Raw genomic sequence first — 26,341 nt, 5'->3', positions numbered from 1 at the left:
ATCTTCGCCAGTTAGCACTCGTATAAGTTGTCTTCGCCGGGATGAAATGGGCTACTTTCGTCAAGCGATCAACTACAACCCAGATAGAGTCATAGCCTGAACGAATCCTAACTACAACCCAGATAGAGTCATAGCCTGAACGAGTCCTGGGTAATCCAGTGATAAAATCCATGCCAAGTTTATCCCACTTCCATTCGGGTATTGGCAACGACTGTAGCAATCCTGCTGGTTTCTGATGCTCCGCCTTAACTCACTGACAAACATCGCATACTGCTACATACTCTGCAATATCCTTCTTCATTCCTGTCTACCAGAAACTTTCCTTCAAATCCAAATACATCTTTGTGTTGCCTGGGTGAATCGAGTAAGGCGAATCATGAGCCTCCTGAAGAATCAACTTCCTGATCTCAGGGTCATTAGGCACATAAATACGATCCTCAAACCATAAGGTGTTGTGCTCATCCTCACGAAATCCTTTAGTCGTTCCTTTACTCATCCTTTCCTTTTTCTCAGCAATCTCCTTGTCCGTCTTCTAGGCTTCTTTGATCTTACCCAACAAAGTGGACTGAATTTCCAATGTTGCAACATAACCTCTCAGAACTATCTCCAAGCATAGCTCTCGAAGGTCGTCTACTAACTCCTTAATTAGGTAATTCTCTGGTTATGAGTGTGTTAACATAACTCTTGCGGCTCAACGCATCTGCTACGACATTGGCCTTTCCTGGATGATAATGCAATCTCATGTCATAATCCTTTATGAGCTCCAACCATCTCCTTTGCCTGAGGTTTAACTCCTTCTGCGTGAAGATGTACTTCAAACCCTTATGATTCGTGTAAACATCACAACGGTTTCCGATGAGAAAGTGTCTCCATGTCTTGAGCGTATGCACTACGGCTGCTAACTCCAAATCACGCGTAGCATAATTCAATTCATGCGGTCAAAATTGTTGTGAGTCGTATGAAACAACTCTTCCCTCCTGCATAAGCACACCTCCAAGCCCTCGACGTGAAGCATTGCAATATACTTGGAAATCCTTGCGTATGTCTGGGAGAATCAGCAATGGGGCTATAACCAAACGCTTCTTCAACTCCTGAAAACTGGCCTCACAATCCTCAGTCCATTTAAACTTGGTGTCCTTCTTCAGTAACTCCGTCATGGGCTTCGCAATCTTGGAAAAATTATCAATAAATCTCCGATAATAACTTGCGAGTCCAAGAAAACTTCTGATCTCTCCCACTGAGGTGGGTGCCAACCATTTAGTGACAGATGCAACCTTGGTAGGGTCTACTGCTATTCCTTCCCCGAATATAACATGTCCGAGAAATCCAACTTCCTTCAACCAAAACTCACATTTGCTGAACTTGGCATACAACTGATGTTCCCTGAGCTTCTTGAGAACCAAATGTAAATGCTCCTTATGCTCTTCTTCATTCTTCGAGTAGACCAATATGTCATCAATGAACACCACGACAAACTTATCCAAAAACTCCATGAATACCTTGTTCATCATACTCATGAAATAGGCTGGGGCATTAGTCAAACCAAATGACATAACTGTATACACATATATCCCATACCTCGTGGCAAAAGTTGTCTTAGGTATATCTTGCTCTCGGATCTTCAACTGGTGATAACCTGATCGAAGATCGATCTTGGAGAAGACTTTAGCTCCTTGCAGCTGGTCAAACAAATCATTGATCATCGGCAGTGGGTATTTGTTCTTGATCGTCACCTCATTCAGCGCACGGTAATCAACAACCATCCTCAAAGATCCATCCTTCTTCTCAACTAGAAGCATTAGGGCTCCCCAAGGTGATGAACTTGGTCGAATGTAACCTTTCTCCAGTAACTCCTTAATCTGCTTCTTAATTTCCTCCAGATCATTTGCAGGCATCCGATACGGTCTCTTTGATATTGGTCCAGTGCCTGGCAATAACTCAATCAAAGACTCAATGTCTCGATCTGGTGGCATGCCTGGTAACTCTTCCAGAAATACATCGGGATAATCCTTCACCACTAGTACTTGACACGTCTACAACGTATCTATAATTTTGGATTGCTCCATGCTACTTTATCTACTATTTTGGACTATATTGGGATTTATTTTCCACTTTTATATTATTTTTGGGACTAACCTATTAACCGGAGGCCCAGCCCAGAATTGTTGTTTTTTTTCCTATTTCAGTGTTTCGAAGAAATGGAATATCAAACGGAGTCCAAACGGAATGAAACCTTTGGGAACGTGATTTTCTCACCGAACGTGATCCAGGAGACTTGGACCCTACTCCAAGAAGTGCCAGAGGCGGTCACGAGGGTGGAGGGCGCGCCCCCCTGGGCGCGCCCCCTACCTCGTGGGCCGCCTGTTGCTCCAACGACATACTCCTTCCTCCTATATATACCTACGTATCCCCAAACGATCAGACGAGGAGCCAAAAACCTAATTCCACCGCCGCAACCTTCTGTATCCACGAGATCCCATCTTGGGGCCTGTTCCGGTGCTCCGCCGGAGGGGGCATCCACCATGGAGGGCTTCTACATAACACCATAGCCCCTCCGATGAAGTGTGAGTAGTTTACTTCAGACCTTCGGGTCCATAGCTAGTAGCTAGATGGCTTCTTCTCTCTTTTTGGATCTCAATACAATGTTCTCCCCCTCTCTTCTGGAGATCTATTCAATGTAATCTTCTTTTTGCGGTGTGTTTGTTGAGACCGATGAATTGTGGGTTTATGATCCAGTATTATCTATGGAAAATATTTGATTCTTCTCTGAATTCTTTTATGTATGATTGAGTTATCTTTGCAAGTCTCTTCGAATTATCCTTTTTGGTTTGGCCAACTAGATTGGTAGTTCTTGCAATGGGAGAAGTGCTTAGCTTTGGGTTCAATCTTGCGGTGTCCTTACCCAGTGACAAAAAGGGTTGCAAGGCACGTATTGTATTGTTGCCATCGAGGATAACAAGATGGTTTTTTTATCATATTGCATGAATTTATCCCTCTACATCATGTCATCTTGCTTAAAGCGTTACTCTGTTTTTAACTTAATACTCCAGATGCATGCTGGATAGCAGTCAATGAGTGGAGTAATAGTAGTAGATGCAGAATCGTTTCGATCTACTTGTCTCGGACGTGATGCCTATATACATGATCATCACCTAGATATACTCATAACTATGCTCAATTCTGTCAATTGCTCAACAGTAATTTGTTCACCCACCGTAGAATATCTATGCTCTTGAGAGAAGCCACTAGTGAAACCTATGGCCCCCGGGTCTATTCTCATCATATCAATCTCTGTCGCTTTATTTACTTGCTTTGTTTTTTTCTTAGCTTTTTAATTTGCATCTATCTATCAAAATCACCAAAAAAATTATTTATCATCTCTATCAGATCTCACCCTTGTAAGTGACCGTGAAGGGATTGACAACCCCTAATCACGTTGGTTGCGAGTAGCTATCGTTTTGTGTAGGTACGAGGGACTTGTGCGTGGTCTCCTACTGGATTGATACCTTGGTTCTCAAAAACTGAGGGAAATACTTACGCTACTTTGCTGCATCATCCTCTCCTCTTCGGGGAAATCCAACGCAGTGCTCAAGAGGTAGCAAGAAGAATTTTTGGCACCGTTGCCGGGGAGGCTCATGCAAGCAAGTCAACAAAACCAAGTACCCATCGCAATCCCTATCTCTCGCATTACATTATTTGCCTTTGCCTCTCGTTTTCCTCTCCCCCACTTCACCCTTACTATCGTGGAATTGTCACGTCAGATGTCCTCGTGAAAGGACTTAGTTGTGGAGCCATTGCAACTAGGAAGCTTGAAGGGGTTAATTGGGACAAGGGACACGAGAGGTTTATACTAGTTCGGCCCCTTGCGGTGAAGGTAAAGCCTACGTCTAGTTGGGTTGGTATTGATGTTTCGATGACTAGGGAGTGAGATACGCTATGCCGGTTCTCGATGAGTTGTTTCTTGCCCTAAGCCGCCGGCGGGTCGTCCCCTTATATACATGGGTTGACGCCCTGCGGCTTACAGAGTCCCGGCTGGCTTATAAACAGTGTCCGGCTCGGTGACTAGTTAAATCTACCTTATGATACAAGTCATGCCATTATGGTGGTTTACTACGATGGGCCTTAAGTCGCCTATGGGCCTTAGACCCTTTACTGAACCGCCATCTTCATGCTTGGTCTTGGGCTTCTTTCTGGTAAGTCTTCTTTGCGTAACCCGGCCCCTCCTGGGCGGCTTACACAAATAGTTATATCCCCAACATTAGGCCCCAGATTGATTTGAACCGGTTCATGTCAATCTTAAAATACTTTAAGAAATAAATCTTCAACCTTCTGCCGGTGCAAAAGGTTTTCTTTAACCCGCCATGACGTCATCTTTTGGATCTGCGTTAACCCGCCGTGACATCATCTTTAATTAAATTCCTTCTTTATTCCACCGTATCCTCCAACGGATCTTTTCCTTTACTGACCGTTCCGAAACCCGAGGCGTCAGGGCCGCTGGATAATAATGTTTATCTCCTCGTTTCTTGTGTCGTCTCAGTCAACCCTTCCTTATAAATAGGCACGACCTAGGTCTTCTCCATTCTCCCCCTTCGGTCGTCTTCTTCCTATCACCGTCCCTATGCCGCTCGAGTTCCACCGCCGCCGCCCTTGCAGATCTCCTCGTCCTCCCCAACTCAGGCCGCTGCATCAACCTGATTTGACCAGAGAAACGCGTCGAGCCTCCGCAGCAAACTGCATCTGTAAGTTTCCTCTTGTTCCTCAGATCTGCATTAGGACCTTCAAGCTCTTTGGTGTTCTTTGCTGTTTGTCGGGGCCTGAGGGAGTCCCGGACTAGGGGGTGTCCGGTTAGCCGAACTATCATCGTCGGCCGGACTCCAAGACTATGAAGATACAAGATTGAAGACTTCGTCCTGTGTCCGGATGGGACTTTCCTTGGCGTGGAAGGCAAGCTTGGCGGTACGGATATGTAGATCTCCTACCATTGTAACCGACTCTGGGTAACCCTAGCCCTCTCCGATGTCTATATAAACCGGACAGTTTTAGTCCATAGGACAAAACAACAACAATCATACCATAGGCTAGCTTCTAGGGTTTAGCCTCCTTGATCTCATGGTAGATCCACTCTTGTACTACCCATATCATCAATATCAATCAAGCAGGAGTAGGGTTTTACCTCCATCGAGAGGGCCCGAACCTGGGTAAAAACATCGTGTCCCTTGTCTCCCTTACCATCCGCCTAGACGCACAGTTCGGGACACCCTACCCGAGATCCGCCGGTTTTGACACCGACATTGGTGCTTTCATTGAGAGTTCCTATGTGTCGTCGCATATAGGCCCGATGGCTCCTTCGATCATCAACAACGACGCGGTCCAGGGTGAGACTTTTCTCCCCGGACAGATCTTCGTATTCGGCGGCTTTGCACTGCGGGCCAATTCGCTTGGCCATCTGGATCAGATTGAAAGCTACGCCCCTGGCCATCAGGTCAGATTCGGAAGTTTGAACTTCATGGCTGACATCCGCGGAGACTTGATCTTCAACAGATTCAAGCCACAGCCGAGCGCGCCGCACTGTCTCGATGGGCATGATTTAGCTCTGCTGCCGGACAGTGCCCTGGAGGCCGCACACGAGTCCGCTCTAACCCTTAATTCGGAGCCGACTGCGCAGATCAAGGATGGGTGGCTAGACACCGCCTCAGGGGCTGCTACATCTACGGCGATGGAGCCGAATACCGACCCTGTCCCTTGTGAAGCTCGTGACTCCGAGGTGCCGGACTCCTCGCCAGACTCCGAACCTCCCGCGCCCCCTCCAATCGAACCCGGTTGGGCGCCGATCATGGAGTTCACTGCCGCGGACATCTTTCAACACTCACCTTTCGGTGATATCCTGAATTCGCTAAAGTATCTCTCGTTATCAGGAGAGCCCTGGCCAAACTGCGGTCAGGATGGTTGGGATGCGGACGACGAAGAAATTCAAAGCCCACCCACCACCCACTTAGTAGCCACTGTCGATGATCTAACCGACATGCTAGACTTCGACTCCGAAGACATCAACGGTATGGACGACGATGCCGGAGACGACCAAGAACCAATGCCTACTGGGAACTGGAAAGCCACCTCGTCATATGACGTATACATGGTGGATACTCCAAAAGGAAGCGATAACGAGGAACAACGGGACGCGGCGAAGGATAATTCCCCCGAAAAACAGCCAAAACGGCAACGCAAGCGCCGCCCGAAGTCCCTCCTCGATAACAACAGCACCCATACTGACCCAGCCGTAGAGCAGGGCGAACCAGTGGACGACGAACATGCCACCAAGCAACCATTCGAACAGGATGAATTGAACAAGCAACCTGTACCCGGCGAAAACATCAGTCCAGACGATCTCACGCCGGACACATCACCGGAGCATAAGAACCTTCACAAAAGGCTCGTCGCCACTGCAAGAAGTTTGAAGAAGCAGAAGCGGAAGCTCAAAACAGCGGAAGACGTACTCAGAATGAGATGGAGAAAAGTACTCAAGACCGCAGATAAATACGGCGATAGTCACCAATCAAAGAGCTACCCAAAGCGCAAGCTATTGCCCGAATTTGACGAGGAGGCCGTAGAGCCCCCACAGTCAAAAAACAAAGAGGCCGCCTGGCCGGATAGACGACCAGATGACAGGCTAAGAGCGGCAAGCGATGCCGCACACGATCCACATAAGGACCCTCGCAAAAAGGATGGCCCGATCAGGTCCATCTATGGGCCAAAAAAGAAGGCTCCAGGAAGCAACACAACACGCCGAGTGTTCGAAGATAACGGCACACCTAAATACAGGGGCGCTGCACACCAACTATGTTTCACCGATGAGGTACTAGATCATGAATTTCTAGTGGGATTCAAGCCCGTAAACATAGAGGCATACGACGGAACAACAGACCCCGGAGTCTGGATTGAGGATTACGTCCTACACATACATATGGCTATAGGAGACGATCTCCATGCCATAAAATACCTACCCCTCAAGCTCAAAGGGCCAGCTCGGCATTGGCTCAAAAGCCTCCCAGAAAATACCATTGGAAGTTGGGAAGAGCTCGAGGATGCGTTTCGAGCAAATTTTCAGGGGACTTATGTCCGCCCTCCGGATGTAGACGATTTAAGTCACATAACTCAACAGCCCGGAGAGTCAGCACGCAAATTCTGGAACATGTTCCTCACCAAAAAGAACCAAATAGTCGGCTGTCCGGACGCCGAAGCCCTAGCAGCCTTTAAACATAACGTCCAAGACGAATGGCTCGCCAGACACCTCGGCCAGGAAAAACCAAGAACAATGGCCGCGCTAACAAGCCTCATGACCCGCTTTTGCGCAGGGGAAGACAGCTGGCTGGCAAGATGCAGCACCAGTGACCCGAGTACATCCGAAGTCAGGGATGGAAATGGGAAATCACGACGCAGAAAAGATCAGCGCCGGAATAAGGAAAATGGCCCAAATAGCACGGCGGTCAACGCCGTGTTCAAAAGCTCTCGGCCGAATAACAAAACACTGCCTCTTAAGGACAACAGTGACGAGCTATCCAACCTAAACAAAATCTTGGATAGGATATGTCAAATCCATAGTACCCCCGGGAAGCCTGCAAACCATACCCACAGAGATTGTTGGGTCTTCAAGCAGTCCGGCCGACTTAACACCGAATACAAGGGGCTCGACACACCAAGCGAAGACGATGACGAACCCCACAAGCAGAGCGCCGGAAAACAGAAGACTTTCCCACTAGAAGTCAAAATAGTGAACTCACTTCATGTGATAACAAGGAAAAATAGTGCGGCACCTGCTAAAGCACGCGCCGCACGGTCCACCCCAGCAGAGTCCCGAAATTGGATGTCAAAACCAATTACTTTCGACCATCAGGATTACTCCAGAAGTATTCGAAACGCAGGATGGACTGCTTTGATATTGGATCCTATAATCGACGGACTGCAATTTACACAAGTCCTAATGGACGGCGGCAATGATATAAACCTGCTATACCAGGACACCATCCGCAGAATGGGGATAGACCCTACCAAAATTCGCCATAGCGGCACTTCCTTTAAAGGAGCGACGCCAGGCCCTTGCGCCAATAGTACGGGCTCCTTACTACTAGAAGTTGTGTTCGGTTCATCCGACAACTTCCATCGCAAAAAGCTAATCTTCCATATTGCCCCATTTAAAAGTAGCCATCAAGCACTATTGGGATGCGAAGCTTTCGCCCGCTTTAACGCAATACCGCATTACGCGTCTCTTACACTTAAAATGCCCGGTCCACGCGACATCATCTCATTAAAGGGTAACTTAGAGTGTTCCTCAACCACGGAAAAACATGAGACTGCCTTGACAGCCACAAACTAATCCGGCTTGGCTGATCGAAGCCCCTAAAACAGGTCATTTAGACCCCGGACACGGCTAGGCGAGTCCGGCATATACAAACAAGGGGCTTCCCAGCCGCATACCCCTTTACAAGGGGCTGCACGAACGAAGAATGAGAGCCAATAAAGCTCAATTTTATTCATTTTTTAAAATCATACTCTTTTTTACATGCATTTTTCGCACGATCTTTTTTCAAACTAAGTTCTTCTCTCTTACAGATGAACTACGTGATACACCCGTCCAGGATATAGCACAACGGAGACACAGGCGCAGACGTGCAGCTGGGACCCGTTGCAAGGATTCTTTTCAGATTAAGACCCTACGTAAACCTTTTTTACTGTCTCTTGTTGCTATACATCCCCCGGTTCCTTACCATAACCAAGGAGGAGGCTGAAATTTTGGCACCGGCCGCGTCAGAATATTTCGCGCGTACCTGGACACTAGGGGCTTAGGGCATTGTTCTGCCCATTATCATAAAGACCGAATACCTCAGGGAATGTTCGGCGTCTCGAGTTAGGCCTTATATGCATCAGCTCCGAATCATGTCTTTGGTCAAATGTTGGGTTTGCCCGGCTCCTGTGTTTTGCTGCCTTACGTTCCGTATTATCGGCTAACGCGACACCAGGAGAACTATTGCGATTGTGCCCCGGTTCGGCCAGGCGAGCACCTCGGTAGAGAAAGCCGAAAACTGACTGTCATGATATAGCGAGAGACTGGTCAACCACTCGATCGACTACCGGAACGTTTAGAATTCCTCCGCTTTGACGAAGGACCATTCCCTGGCCAGGCACACACGCGCCCCGAATTCGGAGAGCGCGGTGCCCCTAGGGGCTATATCGTAGCTCCACCTTTGAACTCCTATGGCTAAGTGAAAGTGATAAAGCATTATAGTCCGGTTGCCTCGTTTGCTACGCTACCACCTCCTTCACAGGACCAAGACATTGGATTAAGTGTGAAAATGCGCTTTTTTGCAAACACCCCCACACCATGTGCGTGGGGGCTGAAGCCGAAGACTGCCATCTTTCAGGTTATATATACATATACATTAACGACCGCACAGGAGGAATTTCAATACTTGAAAGCACAAGTATAAAAAGCCCTTATATTATAAATATGGTTTTACAAATCATACATGTCATTTGAACATAACATTTTTCGAGCACTGCGACTCTACTAAACGAGCGCCCCGCAGGACTTCCTCAAAATAGTGCTCGACGGGTAATCGACTTCTATCCGTATCCCGGGATGCAACGTCGGTGGCATCCATCTCTGCCCAGTATGTTTTGACACAGGCGAGAGCCATCCGTGCACCCTCTATGCATGCCGACCGCTTCATCGCCTTGATATGCGGCACCGCATCAAGGAATTGCTGCACTAAACCAAAATAACTCTTTGGCTTGGGCCTTTCCGGCCACAGATGAGCCACGACGTCCTTCATGGCAAGTCCGGATAGCCTATTCAGCTCAGCCCACTCAGCCAACTGATCGGTTAACGGAAGGGGACGCCCCGGACTATGGAATTGAGACAAAAAAAGCTCTTCCATCTCGTGATCCTTTTGGCTTCGGAAGTGCACGACTGCGTCCGCCGCACTCGCCGCCAAATCTAGATAAGGATCCTCCGCACCCCACAGCTGGCCCAACTGAGCATACTTCTGATCCGTGAACTTCCTGCGCAGCAGAAAGGGCTTTCCAACCGCAATGTCTCCGGCCTGACGCAGCTCCTCCTTTATAGCCCTCATTGCAGAACGGGCATCCTTGGCTTCGGCGGTGGCCTTCTTCAGGTCCTCTTGCCCCGCTCGGCGTTCTCTTCCAAGAACCTCATAGCGGTCGGTAGCATCCTTCAGCTTTACGGCCATTCCGGCCATCTCCTCCCTGCTTCGGCAGTGAGCAGCCTTTTCGGCTTCTAGCTCTTCGGCCGCCTTTGAGGCAGCCGCATCACTCCTTCTGGCTTGCTCCTTGGCTCGAGCAAGCTCTGCTCGAAGTCCCTCCACAGCAGCGGCGCCATCTGCATCAAGCATACATGTTGTAAGGCGTGGGCATCAGCTCCCTTACCAGGTGACCACGGAGAAACCACCCACCTTGTGACTCGTCAAGTCGCCTATTGACCAGCGCGATGTCCGCATCCGCAACATCAAGTTGCCGCTTCAGTTCGGCAACTCTATCAGTCCGGCTGGCCACCGAACGCTCCGCCCCCTGAATAGGAACGGTGACATCTTAAAACTGAGATTATGATCCTCGGCACGCCGTCACTTCGGACAACATACCGAGTCTCAGGGGCTACTATCTATACAGGGCGCACTCTATGTGCAAAACTGTCAAAAGGTATGTCATTTTTACGTGCCTCAAACCCCGTTAGTAAACTTCTGACGGCCTCATGCAACCCTCTCTCAGTGGATGAAATCCTCTCAATCACCGTACTCACTAATGTACGGTGATCTTCTGAGATAGACGCCCTCTCGAGCAAATCCTTCAGCTCCCCCGGCCGTGCACTAGTGGGTGCCGCACTCTCTGGCCTCGCCGGACTCGGGGAGACCCTCCGCGACGACACCTCAGGGTCGTCTGCCCCGCCTGACGGCGTGGCAGATGGAGGCGTCTCGCTCTCCATCATCTCCGGATGAAGGTCCCCCGAAGATGAGCTCAGCTGAGAAGGGCTGAGACCCAAACTACAAGGTAAAAACTTTGGTTATCCTCAGACATAAAAATAGGGATGTCCCTTATTACAAAACTCCCCTTTTTCTACTTACGGCTCGCTGGAGGGCTGATTCCTTTGGGGAGATAGTGCGGCCGGGGCTTCTCCTGGCGCAGGACCCTCCGGTGAAGATTTCTTCCCCCGCTTTGAGGCCTTAGCCTCCGGATCTTCGGAAGCAGTCCTCTTCTCCCCCTGGAAGGAGGGATTCTTGATCCCCCCTTTCTTGAAAGCCTCCTTAGTGGAGGCGGTAGTTTTCCTGTTTTCCCCTTCGCCTTCTTCTGAAGGCGCAACCTCCAGCATCTTGACTAGCACGGGATCCGGCGTGGTCTCCGGTAGGGGGGCCGGACACCGTATCAGTTTTGCTTGCGCTATCCACTCCTGTTCAAAGGCTGGTTGGTTAAAAGGCGAATCCATGATATACAAACGAACAGTATGTCCGGACACAGGACTACTTACTTGAGTATCCGGGCGATTGCAGCTTAAACCAGCGTCCTCGGTCAATTCCGGACACATCTCTTGTGATCCGAAGAACAGTTTGTACATCTCCACTGGTGTCGTACCCATGAAGTGTTGGAGAGCTCGTGGTCCCTCCGGATTGAATTCCCATAGGCGGAGGGGACGACGTTTGCAGGGCAGAAGACGCCGAATCAGCATAACCTGCGTCACTACGACCAGATTGATCTCCTTCTCTTGGAGGTCTCGAATCCGGCCCTGCAATATTGGTACGTCCTTGGACGGCCCCCAATCAAGCCCTTTATTGACCCATGACGCCAGCCGTTGTGGAGGGCCCGAGCGAAAGGTGGGTGGCGGCTTCTGCCTGCTGCTCCTGGGAGCGGTGATGTAGAACCACTCCTGTTGCTACAAGCCGAGCTCCTCCTGAAAAGAGCCCTCGGGCCATGGAGCATCGGCCCTCTTGCTTATAACCGCCCCACCGCACTCTGCCTGACGCCCCTCAATCATCTTCGGCTCCACGTTGAAGGTTTTGAGCCACAAACCAAAGTGAGGCGTAGTGCGGAGAAAGGCTTCGCAGACGACAATAAATGATGAGATGTGGAGGATGGACTCCGGAGCCAAGTCATGGAATTCCAGCCCATAGTAAACATGAGCCCTCTCACAAAGGGATCCATCGGGAAGCCTAAACCCCGACGGAGGTGAGACACAAACACAACGCTCTCACCAGGCTCGGGAGTGGGAATGACTTGCCCTTGGGAGGGCAACCTATGCGAAATCTCATAGGTTAGGTACCTGGCTTCTCTCAGCTTTAGCACGTCCCCTTCCTTGACGGAAGAGGGCATCCACCGGCCCTGAAGGCCGGAGCCGGACATCGTCGAAGGTCCGAAGCGCCCGAATCTGGATCCCTGGGTGTTGAAACTCGGGGCGAGGGGCAGATTCGATTGAGGATTGAAGATAAGGGACGGGCCTTGGTCTCATTATAAAGAGGGGGAATACCAAGAGCCGCCCCCGTGACCGTTTGGAACCCGCCTTCGATGAGGGGGCGTGGCAACAAGCGCGGTTGGGTTACCCACGTCCGTATTGATGAGAATCCCGGAATAAGGGGGACACGATCTCTGCTTCGACAAGACATGCCAAGGAAACCGCTTCGCTAAACGCGCTGAGGTGGAATAATAAAAACGATTCGAGTAAAGGCTTGGTTGTGGTGTGACGTCACGCCACAAAATACGTCAGCAGATTGAACTTGTGTAAATATTATTCTCTCTACGGTGGCATGTGGAATTTATTTTACAGAGCCGGACACTATCCTGGTGTTCACAATCTTCTATGAATTATTCGGAGGAGGAACCCGCCTTGCAATGCCGAAGACAATATGCGCTCCGGACTCGTCGTCATTGAAGCCTGGTTCAAGGGCTACTGAGGGAGTCCTGGACTAGGGGGTGTCCAGATAGCCGAACTATCATCGTCGGCTGGACTCCAAGACTATGAAGATACAAGATTGAAGACTTCATCCCGTGTCCGGATGGGACTTTCCTTGGCGTGGAAGGCAAGCTTGGTGGTACGGATATGTAGATCTCCTACCATTGTAACTGACTCTGGGTAACCCTAGCCCTCTCCGATGTCTATATAAACCGGAGGGTTTTAGTCCATAGGACAGAACAACAACAATCATACCATAGGCTAGCTTCTAGGGTTTAGCCTCCTTGATCTCGTGGTAGATCCACTGTTGTACTACCCATATCATCAATATCAATCAAGCAGGAGTAGGGTTTTACCTCCATCGAGAGGGCCCGAACTTGGGTAAAAACATCGTGTCCCTTGTCTCATGTTACCATCCGCCTAGACGCACAGTTCGGGACCCCCTACCCGAGATCCGCTGGTTTTGACACCGACAGGGCCCTTCGTAGATTTCATTACCACCGCTGTTTTTTGATCTTGAAGATGGTATAAACCTGATGCAGTAGCTATTTCGCACCCATTTCGAACACAAATAGATCCCTTTCCATCGTAAATAGGTCCCGTTCGAACCCTTGAGCTTCATCTGTGCCAGTTCTAGGTCTAGAAACTTTTCTTTTCAGAACAGTTTTTTGATCCAAAATATTAGCGACAACTTGTGAAACCAGTTTGTTTCACCCGGAAATAAAAACCCGCCTCTGTCAAATATGTTTAACCATGACTGTCCATGTGGCCGGTTTAAGTAAATGACACTGATCTGTCAACCTTACTTGCTTCTCTCAGTTTTAAGAATATTCTAATTGCTCTTGATATCCGTAGCGGCTTAAGTATCACTGCGTAGTTGCCCATATATCATTAGGTCCCTTCTTAAGCCGCCATCTTGAATAGATTTGAAATGTTTTCCTCCAGGTTTAAATTTGAACCGGAACTTCTTATTTTGACATAGGCTTCAATTTACATCATGGCACCTAAAGCAACCAAAGCTCCTGTGACCTGTAACTGGGTCCCATCCACAGTCACAAGAAGTAAACTGTTTGAATTTGTGAAGTCTGGTCATCTGCCTAAGAAGGAGGTTATGTCTTATCATGCCCCTGACTCGTCTGAAGAGAAGCCTCAACCCAAAGAAGGGGAGGTGATAGTTTCTACGGATCACATGAGCCGGGTATTTGCTCCTCCCGGCTCAAAATTCTTCAGGGATGTTTTGAATTTCTTTGACCTTAGACCTCAAGACATTGGACCCAATTCCATGTCAAATATTTGCAACTTCCAAGTCTTCTGCGAGGTGTACCTGGGAGAGGAGCCCAATCTGCTTTTGTTCAGAGAGCTTTTCTACTTAAACCGGCAGAATGAACGTGCCAACGGGCCCAGTCTCGAACTTGGCGGCATCTCAATTCAGCGGCGGAGAGACTGCCTTTTCCCTTATGCTGAACTGCCGAGTCATCCAAAAGATTGGAATCAGACGTGGTTCTATTGTCAGGACACTTCTCCGACTGACGAGAGCCCTCTGCCCGGCCTCCGTGCTCTTCGCCTTGAGTCCAACCATCCGCTGGAGGATAGACTGACTGCTATTGAGCGTCTGCCTCTCGCCATTAAGAAAATCAAAGCTCTTTTGGGAAACGGCTTAAACGGCATCGACCTAGTCCGAGTCTGGGTCACTTGGCGAGTACTTCCGTTAAGCCGCCGTCCCGGCTTAATGTGCACTTACTTAGGCGAAAAGGATGATCCACTGCGTCATTGCCCTGACGACTTACCAGATGATGTGGTTGAGGCGACGACCCAATTGTTGCTGAAGAGGGCACAGTGACCAGTAATGCCTTCGGCTTACTTCCCTTCTGCAAGAAGAACCCGGCCCCCGCAGTGAGTCATCAACCTCAATGAATACTCTTTGCTATGTTACACCTTGTTTTTACTCATAATCTCTTATCTTTTTCCACAGGCCGATGACAACTTCTGGAAGGTCAAGTATGACCATGAGGCTGCCAAACAAGCCCGGACAACCAAGAAAATCGAAAGGAAAGCCGCCAAAATGGGAACTTCGAAGAAGAAGAAGCCAAGTGCTTCAGATTTACTCAAATAGGATGACACTTCAGAGGATGACGAAGAGGTAATCCTTAATTCTCTTAACTTCTTTGTCATTATTTTATTGACATTCTACCTTTTCAGGAGGATACGGGGAACAGCCAAGCGGTTGACGAAGAGGTAACTATAATCTCCTCCGACTTAGAGCCTTTGCCAAAGCAAAAAATCTGAAGGGTGACCCGGAGAGTAAGATTTTCACATCCTCTAGCTTATCAAGATCGTCAATTTCTTTTGAAGCAACAACAACTTGAAAGCCGGAGGTAGACCCGGACTAGCAAGGATGCAGAACTCTCCTCCGGCTTACCCGACGTAACTAGGAAGCACCGGAATGAGGTTATCTCCGATTTACGTTCTGTTTTACCTTTGGTGGGTTTAATTCGCCAACCTCTCAATTCATCTGACTCCAATTATCTGGACACCTCTCCTTCCTCCGGCGAGTCTATGCAATCAAACATGCCGACTTTCAAAACTGCCCCCGGGTAATGTAACTTTGTTTACCTTACGCTTTATCTTACCTATGCTTTTGTACTCATCCTTCTATCTTTGTTGATGGTATGCAAGTGAAGCCCAGTAAGAGGGCAAAGAAGAATAAGCCGTCCCAAGCTCCGGTCGTGACTGAACTGGTGCTTGACATGTCTGCTCCTGACAGTTCCACCCATCAGCCGCCGCCTGAACCGGCCTCTGACATTCCGATGCCAACCACTAACCCGCCTGCCGAAGATACTCTCAATAGCTCCGATAACCCGGAAGCTCCTAGCCCGGTCAAGACAAATGACCCGGAAGTTGAGATTCTGAAAAGTCAGTTTGTTGAGCCAGGGCGACCCACTGTCCTTGTCAAATGCACTGCTAAGGAAGAACTCATCGAACGCCGAAAGGCCAAGCTGGACATTGCTGACTATACTCACTTAAGCATTGGAGACATAGTCTCAGGCTATCTGAATCAAGTGCATAATAGTTGTGACCTGGAAATTGACATGGTGAAACAGATACAACACAAATCTGAGGTATAACTTATGCAATTTTCCTGAATCTTACTTACTGTATCAGCCCCCAAGTCTATTGCTTATAAATATGCTGTAGACTTAGAAAACTGCTAAACCCTGCTCTGTCCGGTTCAAAAAAGAAGATATTTAATCCGGTTGTAACACGATACCTTGAACTTGCGCTATACATTAGCCCCCAAGTGCCAAGTACCTTTGCTTGCAAAGTGCTTGGGACTTAATGTCATCTTACCATATTTCTTAACATAAACCGGCCTTGTTAATTAAAATTCTTCAGCATACATTAGCCCCCAAGTGCCAAGTATCTTTGCTTGCAAAGTGCTTGGGACTTAATGTTACCTTACCATGATTCTGACTATAACCCGACATCAATGCAGGCCAGCATAAGTAAATTTGAATCGGAAATTAATGATCTGAAGAGTCGTCTGACAACTCAAGAGCTTGAAATTCAAAAGGCCAACTCCAAGTTTGAATTCAGCGTCTCTGAACAAGAGAAATTGAAGAAGTATTTTGAGGCGGAGAAGAAAATCTAGTCTGATGAAAAGGTTTCATTGGTGACCCGGGCCGAAACGGCAGAGGCCTCACTTGCAGAAGCAACAACTGAGCTGTCCGACTTAAAGCGCCATATATCTCAAATGGACTCAACCATCTTCGGTAAGTTATTGTACATAACCTCAAACATTGTAATCCTTCCTTTGAGGACTATTGTAATCGTTATCTCCGGCTCACTTTATGTTTGTGAACACAGGCCCCAGGAGCACCAACCTGAAGCAGGACATGCTGATCAAACTTAAGGCGGTTTATACTCTAGTGGAGCAACCGTACACCGGGTCACAACGTGCTTTGGCCATTGTAGCTTTATCAAATAACACTCCCCACCTTCTGCAAGACGTGCTGAAGTGCCTTGCTGTGCTACCTCAGCGGATCCAAGATTTAAGGTGGGCGTCCTCAAGAGCCAGGGCCGTAGTAGCATTGAGCCGGGCAAAGGCATGGATTCCAGAACTAGACCCGGCCGACCTCGCCCTTGGATACTCGAGTCTGAAGGAGGATGGTACCGTATTTGATGATCAGGATTTCACCGCCTGCGTCAAAGACATACGTCCTGTGGCTACCCTCATTGGGAACGACACTGACCTTACCAAGTTTTCGTCGGGCTATGACAGTGAGAACCGGAGAATTCCAACACCTCCATATGATCAAATCATCCTGATCCCTCCAATTCGTAAGGATACCTTTGCCCCTGAAGTGGACCCAGCCGGTTTAATAGATGATGAAGCTGAGTTTGAAGCTTTGAGTGGCATTGACTGGGCCTCATCAACCTTCCAGGACAAAGCAACCTACGGAGAGGCGGAGAAGGATAACCCGGAATCTTCAAGCCCGCCGAAGGAGTGAACCGCCAGGCGTTTTATGACTTTGCAAAAAACAATGCTTCATTTATTCAGACTCGGGGAGTCTTGTAATAGGGTAGAAAAAACCTCTCAATGTTTGTCATGCCTTCACGCATGTTTATGGTACTTTAACATTTTTGTAAGCCACCATCAGCTATATATTTCCAGCTTATGTTGCCCATTTATTTCCTGGATGTTAAATTTGCTTACCTTATCCTGCATATGAAACAAGCAAAATTCCCTTGGCAGTTTATTGCATCAGGGGTCATATAAAGTATTGATAACGCAGAGAGTGAACCCAAAACTTCAAACACAGGCCGGCTTATGATTATATTTGTTAAACATAATGACAATAACATACCTGCGATCCCTTTGGTAATCTCACATGCTTATATGACCTTCACCATGCGATAAATGCAACCCCTGAAAGTTAGAACCTATAATGTTCACCTGACACTTAACCACCTGGGGGAATCAATATTAAGCCGGAAGAATAAAAAACCATCTCATAGTGCTTTCAAAAAAAAAGTCTCAAGATATTCAAATAATTATGCTTTATGAAATGTAATGGGTAATAAACAATATTCACATGCTTCTGATTCGAATACGATCAGTAAATCGTTCCAAAGGGGTTAAGCTAATATTCGGATACGATCGTATAGCCCCCAGTGGCTTTGGCGATGCCAATCAAGTGGGTAACGACAGCTATGTTCTCTTTGGTTCGAATACGACCTATGTTTGAACAGGAAGCCCCCAAGTGACCATAAGAGTTGTTTAATGACGCTGATTCGAATACGATCCACGTCAGAACCAAAGGGATTAAGCTATGATTCAAATATGATCAGGAAGCCCCCAAGTGGGTTTGGCAGTATGCCGATCAAGTGGGTATCGACAGCTATGTTCTCTTTGGTTCGAATACGACCTATGTTTGAACAGGAAGCCCCCAAGTGATCATGGATAGATTCAGATATGATCATAAGCCGGACCAAGAGGAAAGCCGGATTCAGGTATGATCCGCTCCCTGTTGGTCGTTTTCACCACCTGATAAAGAAGACATATACACGTTTGAGGATAAAAAGGACAGAGGTCCTGCTTTATTGCTTTATATAATATATACACTGTCAAAATATATACATCTTGAGAGCCGGTAGCTTAAGTATAGTAAGGGCGGAGATGAGCAATATTCCATGGCCGGCGGGTCTCCTCTTGTGACTTACGTGAGTCTTTGTGCTCTCGAACATCGATGAGGTAGTATGACCCGTTGTGCAGATTCTTGCTGACCACAAAGGGTCCTTCCCAAGGTGGGGATAGCTTGTGCATGTCAAACTGATCCTGGATGAGCCGGAGCACTAAGTCGCCTTCCTGAAAGGTTCTGCTCCTAACCCGGCGGCTGTGATAATGGCGCAGGTCTTGCTGATAAATTGCCGAGCGGGCTATTGCCAAGTCTCGCTCCTCATCCAACAAGTCAAGCACATCCTGACGGTCTTTTTCGTTGTTAGCCTCAACGTAAGCCGCCACGCGAGGTGAATCATCCCGGATGTCACTTGGCAGGACTGCCTCTGCACCATACACCATGAAGAAAGGTGTGTAGCCTCTAGATCTGTTAGGCGTAGTGTTGATGCTCCATAATACAGAGGGTAACTCCTCCACTCGACAACCCGGAGTCCACTGTAAGGGGACAAAGAGCCGGGGCTTGATACCCTTCAGGATCTCTTGATTACCTCTTTCTGCTTGACCATTGGATTGAGGATGAGCAACTGCCGAGACATCAAGCCGGATATGCTCTCGTTGACAGAACTCTTCCATGGCACCCTTGGAGAGATTAGTGCCATTATCTGTTATAATGCTGTGTGGAAAACCAAAATGAAAGATCGCCTTTTTCATGAACTGAACCGCCATGGCTGCATCACACTTACTGACTGGCTCTGCCTCAACCCACTTTGTAAACTTATCCACTGCCACCAGGAGGTGTGTCTTTTTATCTTTAGACCTCTTGAAAGGCCCAACCATGTCAAGCCCCCAGACTGCAAACGGCCAAGTGATTGGAATCATCCTCAACTCTTGAGCCAGCACATGAGCTCATCGTGAGAACTTTTGACAACCGTCACATTTACTGACCAGATCCTCCGCATCAGCATGAGCCGTCAGCCAGTAGAAACCATGATAGAAAGCCTTGGCCACGAGAGATTTTGACCTGACATGATGGCCACAATCCCCTTCATGGATCTCACGAAGTATCTCTTGGCCCTCCGCAGGCGACACACAGCGTTGAAACGCCCCAGTGACACTTCGGTGATGTAACTCGCCATGAACAATCATCATAGATTTGGACCGCCTGACGATTTGTCTTGCCAAGGTCTCATCCTCAGGCAACTCCCCCCGGGTCATATAGGCCAAATATGGCACTGTCCAATTCGGGATGACGTGAAGAGCTGCCACCAGTTGTGCCTCCGGGTCTGGCACTGCTAGTTCTTCCTCTGTAGGCACCTTGATAGAAGGGTTATGCAAAACATCGAGAAAGATGTTATGCGGCACCGGTTTACGTTGAGATCCCAGCCGGCTTAAAGCATTAGCTGCCTCATTCTTCCTTCGATCAATGTGCTCCACTTGATAGCCCTTGAAGTGCCTAGCCACAGCATCTACTTCACGACGATAAGCCACCATGAGAGGATCCTTGGAGTCCCACTTGCCTGATACCTGTTGGGCCACGAGATCTGAATCGCCCAAGCACCTTACCCGGCTTAAGTTCATCTCCTTAGCCATCCAGAGACCATGGAGTAAGGCCTCGTACTCAGCTACATTGTTAGTACAAGGAAACATAAGCCGGAGCACATAACAAAAATTGTCACCTCGAGGGGAAGTTAAAACAACTCCAGCCCCCGAGCCTTCTAACTGCCCGGACCCATCAAAGTGAATAGTCCAATATGTGTTATCTGGCTTCTCCTCAGGTGCCTGCAACTCTGTCCAATCATTGATAAAATCTACCAAGGCTTGAGACTTGATAGCAGTACGTGGCATATATTTCAAATCATGAGGCCCAAGCTCAATAGCCCACTTGGCGACTCGTCCTGTGGCTTCCCTATTCTGGATGATGTCTCCCAAGGGGGCAGAACTTATCACAGTTATAGGATGACTTTGGAAGTACCGATTCAACTTCCGATTTGCCATAAACACTCCGTAAACAAGTTTCTGCCAATGTGGATACCTTTGTTTAGACTCAATGAGCACCTAACTGATGTAGTAAACCAGCCGTTGAACCGGATGCTCCTTGCCAGCTTCCTTACGCTCTACCACAATGGAAACACTGATGGCTCGTGAGTTAGCAGCCACATATAACAACAACGGCTCCTTATAAATGGGAGCCGCAAGGACCGGTGGTTCTGACAACTGTCTCTTCAAATCTTCAAAGGCAGCATCAGCAGCATCACTCCAGACAAAGGTGTCTGTTTTCTTCATCATCTGATATAGTGGCAGGGCCTTCTCACCCAACCGGCTTATGAACCGGCTTAAAGCAGCAACACGACCCGCTAGTCGCTGAACATCATTGATGCATGCCGGTTTAGCCAGAGAGGTTATCGCCTTGATCTTCTCCGGATTAGCTTCAATACCTCTGTTTGAGACCAGAAAACCCAAGAGCTTGCCTGCAGGTACACCAAACACACACTTGGCCGGGTTAAGAATCATCTTATAAACCCAGAGATTATCAAAGGTCTCTTTCAAGTCAGATATCAAGGTTTCCTTCTCTCTGGACTTCACCACAATGTCATCCACGTAAGCATGAACATTACGCCCGATTTGATCGTGTAAACAGTTCTGCACACATCGCTGATAAGTCGCCTGAGCACTCTTGAGCCCAAACGGCATAGATACATAACAGAAGGCTCCTAATGGAGTGATGAAAGTCGTCTTCTCCTGGTCCTTAACTACCATTTTGATCTGATGATAACTAGAGTAAGCATCCAAGAAGCTCAAACGTTCACAACCCGCCGTAGCATCAATGATTTGATCGATACGGGGGAGAGCAAAGGGATCAGCCGGACAAGCTTTGTTTAAGTCCGTGTAATCCACACACATACGCCAGGTGCCGTTCTTTTTTAGCACAAGCACCGGGTTAGCCAACCACTCCGGGTGAAAAACTTCAACAATGAACCCGGCCGCTAAGAGCCGGGCAACTTCCTCTCCAATAGCTTTCCGTCTCTCTTCGTTGAACCATCGAAGAAACTGCCTGACTGACTTATACTTTGGATCAATATTGAGAGTGTGCTCAGCGAGTTCCCTCGGTACACCCGGCATGTCAGAAGGTTTCCATGCAAAGATGTCCCAGTTCTCATGGATGAACTCGATGAGCGCGCTTTCCTATTTAGGATCCAAATTGGTACTGATGCTGAATTGCTTAGAAGAGTCGCCTGGGGTAAATTCAACAAGCTTCGTCTCAGCGGCCGATTTAAACTTCAACGCTGGGTCATGCTCTATAGTTGGCTTCTTCAGGGAGGTCATATCCGCCGGGTCAACATTGTCGTGATAAAATTTGAGCTCTTCCGCTGCACAGGCGGATTCAGCATAAGCCGCATCGCCTTCTTCACACTCCAAGGCTACCTTTCGACTCCCATGCACAGTGATGGTGCCCTTGTGACCCGGCATCTTGAGCTGCAAATAAACGTAACACGGCCGTGCCATGAACTTAGCATAAGCCGGCCGGCCGAACAAAGCATGATATGGGCTCCTGATTTTGACCACTTCAAACGTCAATTTCTTAGCCCTGGAATCATATTCATCTCCAAAGGCCACTTCCAGTTCAATCTTGCCAACTGGGTAAGCCGACTTACCCGGAACCACTCCATGGAAAACAGTGTTGGATGTTCTTAGATTCTTATCAGTCAACCCCATGCATCAAAAGGTCTCATAATAGAGGATATTGATGCTGCTACCTTCGTCCATGAGTACCTTAGTGAATTTATATCCACCAACCTGAGGTGCTACCACCAAGGCTAACTGACCCGGATTATCAACCCGTGGAGGGTGATCTTCTCTGCTCCATACAATGGGCTGTTCTGACCACCTCAAATAACGAGGAACTGCCGGCTCAATAGAATTCACAGCCCTCTTATGAACCTTCTGGTCACGTTTGCATAAGCTAGTGGTAAACACGTGATACTGCCCACTATTCAACTGCTTCGGATGACTTTCATAACCTGACTGCTACTGCTGTTGCTCTCCTTGACCAGACTGCTGTTGATTATAACCGCCTTGATGTCCCTGAAAGCCGGAGTTTGAACCGCCGCCCGGGCCATGAAAAACGCCAGCTCCTGAGCCGCTGCCGGATCTAGAATTGTCACCAAACGCGTTGGAATTCTTAAAAGCCTTCATGATCGCGCAATCCTTCCATAAGTGGGTGCCGGGTCGTTCCCGGGTGCCGTGTCTCGGGCAAGGCTCATTGAGCAACTGCTCAAGAGATGGGCCTGACCCGCCAGATCGAGGGGGCGGCTTGCCCTTACGTCTCTGATTGTTACCTTGTGCATTAGCGTTGGCCACAAACTCCGGGTTACCATCCGCCTTACGCTTATTGCTGCCTTGATTCATCGGGTTATGCTGCTGACCCTTTCCATTGTCGTTCTTCTTTCCCTTCCCTGTCTTTTCCTCATCAGACGCGGGATCCTTGGTACTATCAGAGTCGGCATATTTGACTAAAGCCGCCATCAGCGTACCCATATCGTTGCAATCACGCTTAAGGCACCCCAGTTTCTGCCTCAGCGGCTCAAAGCGGCAATTCTTCTCCAACATGAGGACTGCAGAGACGGCATCCATCTTGTCAGATGAATGTATTATCTCCTTGACCTGGCGTACCCAATGAGTCGTGGATTCACTCTCCTCCTGCTTACAATTTGTCAAGTCCACAATCAACATAGATTGCTTACAAGTGTCTTTGAAGTTCTGGAAGAAACGGGCCTTTAACTCGGCCCATGAACCAATGGAATTGGGTGGCAAACCCTTTAACCAAGACCGGGCCATTCCATCTAACATCATGGTGAAGTACTTAGCCATTGCTGCGTCGCTGACCTCCAACAGCTCCATGGCCATCTCATAACTTTCGATCCACGCTCTGGGCTGTAAGTCGGCCGTGTAGTTCGGCACCTTTCGAGGCCCCTTGAAGTCCTTGGGTAGGCGCACATTACGCAGAGCCGGTACCAAACAAGGAACACCGCCGGTTCTAGTGGCTACACCCGTCTCAACGGAAGTCGTCGGATACTCTGGGACATCTTGATGAGCCGTCTATTGAGCTGCTAGCTGAGCCGCCCGCTCGTTCTCCTGACGTACTTGGTCCTACACCAGATTATAGCCACCGGGCTGGTTACGGCGCTGGGCGTTGCTTGACAAAGCTTCATACTCCATGTGCCTACTATAACTCGAACTCCGGTTTTGACGAGGTGGTGCTAACCAAGGCGGAGGAGTTGAATGAATCCTGTCCTGGCTGTAAGAATAAGTCTCTTGCTGAGCCAGGGCCGTCTGGAGAAGTTCTCTGACCCTCCGGGTCTCCACCGTTGTCGGGTCATCACCGTCCGCGGGGAGAGCCGCCAAGCGCGCCGATGCTGCGATTAAGTTCTCCATGGGGTTGGAAAAGTGACCCGGCGGTATCGGCACGTAACGGGGCGGAGCCATACTCCCATGAGGAGGTGCCGTCTCCCGAGGCTGAGCCGGTCCTCCTGTTCTGGCTGTCATAAACCGGTTTGCATCTGGCGGGTTACTTGGACCGGCTCCGGGTGTAGCGAAAAGATTCCGAGGATCATAAACCGGAGGTAAACGGGACTGGGATTTCTGATGTCTCCTCCTCATCACCTCGTTGGACGCGTTTAGGCTCATCGTGAGCTGGTAGGCTTCTAAATGTAGCCGCTGTGCCCGTGCATCTAGAGCCGCCCGCTCTGTGGCTAATATAGTGTCCTCAGCTGCCAAGGCCTCCTTGGCCCGAGCTATCTCCTCACGCACCCGTTCCACCTCCGCGTCATGCTCATCTTTGTTTGCAGGAATAACTATGGCGGTTAACAGGGCCATGAGCTTGTCCATGAGATCTATCAGCACCTGAGCCGGCGGGCGCACAGGGCCTCCTGCCCCGGCTGCCCCCATCCCGGACGTTATTGCTATAGTGGCTGTTGAATTTTGGCCGGGTTGAGTCCCAGCCATGAAGACTCCTGCCCATCTTGGCGGCTCACAGGGGTCTGGAATACTAGTGCCATCGGAACAACCCCCGAGCACGCCATCTTGCACTTGGTATAGCGAATCTGTTGAACCGGCGGATGAATCATCGTCCGAGAGGACGGCCGTCTTACCACCATCTTCAGATCCTTCAGAAAGTTCCTCTCCGTGGATGCAGCCCACGAAGGCACGCTTCATGACGGGTTGAACTCGGGCCTTTCTCGCACGCTGAGCCGTCTCGATGAGGTCGGTGCAGTTGTCCGGCTCAGGGCCCGGTTCACCAATCCGGCCGGTGAAGACGTGGATTCCGCCGAAGGGGACCCGGTACCCATACTCAATTGAGCCGGCGTCGGGCCCCCAGCCTTCGTCGTCGATGTAGATCTTGCCGCGACGACTCTTGGTCATCCTGCCCACTACGTATCCCTTGAGCCCTTTGAAGTTGCCCTTCAAGAACTCAAATCCATCATGCGCTGGCCCCACGGTGGGCGCCAACTGTCGTGGAATTGTCACGTCAGATGTCCTCGTGAAAGGACTTAGTTGTGGAGCCATCGCAACTAGGAAGCTTGAAGGGGTTAATCGGGACAAGGGACACGAGAGGTTTATACTAGTTCGGCCCCTTACGGTAAAGGTAAAGCCTACGTCTAGTTGGGTTGGTATTGATGTTTCGATGACCAGGGAGCGAGATACGCTATGCCGGTTCTCGATGAGTTGTTTCTTGCCCTAAGCCGCCGGCGGGTCGTCCCCTTATATAACGGGTTGATGCCTTGCAGCTTACAGAGTCCCGGCCGGCTTATAAACAGTGTCCGGCTCGGTGACTAGTTAAATCTACCTTATGATACAAGTCATGCCATTATGGTGGTTTACTACGACGGGCTTTAAGTCGCCTGTGGGCCTTAGACCCTTTACTGAACCGCCACCTTCATGCTTGGTCTTGGGCTTCTTTCTGGTAAGTCTTCTTTGCGTAACCCGGCCCCTCCTCGGCGGCTTACACAAATAGTTATATCCCCAACATTATTTGCCATTTGCCTCTCTTTTTCCTCTCCCCCACTTCACCCTTGCCGTTTTATTTGCCCTCTCTTTCCCAATCTCCTCCTCTCTTTCCCGTTTGCCTTTTTCCCATTGCCTTTCTGTTTGCTTGTGTGTTGGATTACTTGTTGCCATGGCGCAAGATAATACCAAATTGTGTGATTTCTTGAATACCAATAATGATTTCCTTAGTACTCCGATTGCTCCTCTTAATAATGATGAGTCTTGTGAAATCAATACTGCTTTGCTGAATCTTGTTATGAAAGATCAATTCGCCGGCCTTCCTAGTGAAGATGCCGCTACTCATCTAAATAATTTTGTTGATTTGTGTGATATGCAAAAGAACAAAGATACGGATAACAATAATGTCAAATTGAAGTTATTTCCGTTTTCACTTAGAGATCGTGCTAAAGTTTGGTTTTCGTCTTTGCCTAAAAATAGTATTGATTCTTGGAACAAGTGCAAAGATGCTTTTATCTCTAAGTATTTTCCTCCCGCTAAGATCATCACTCTTAGGAACGATATCATGAATTTTAAACAACTTGATCATGAGCATGTTGCCCAATCTGGGAAAGAATGAAATTGATGCTTCGCAATTGCCCTACTCATGGTTTGAATTTATGGATGATCATACAAAATTTTTATGCCGGATTGAATTTTGCTTCTAGAAATCT

The sequence above is a fragment of the Triticum dicoccoides genome, chromosome 4B (genome assembly GCF_002162155.2).
Source record: "Triticum dicoccoides isolate Atlit2015 ecotype Zavitan chromosome 4B, WEW_v2.0, whole genome shotgun sequence".
NCBI classification, from domain to species: domain Eukaryota; kingdom Viridiplantae; phylum Streptophyta; class Magnoliopsida; order Poales; family Poaceae; genus Triticum; species Triticum dicoccoides.
Note: the sequence above shows the minus strand (reverse complement) of the source record.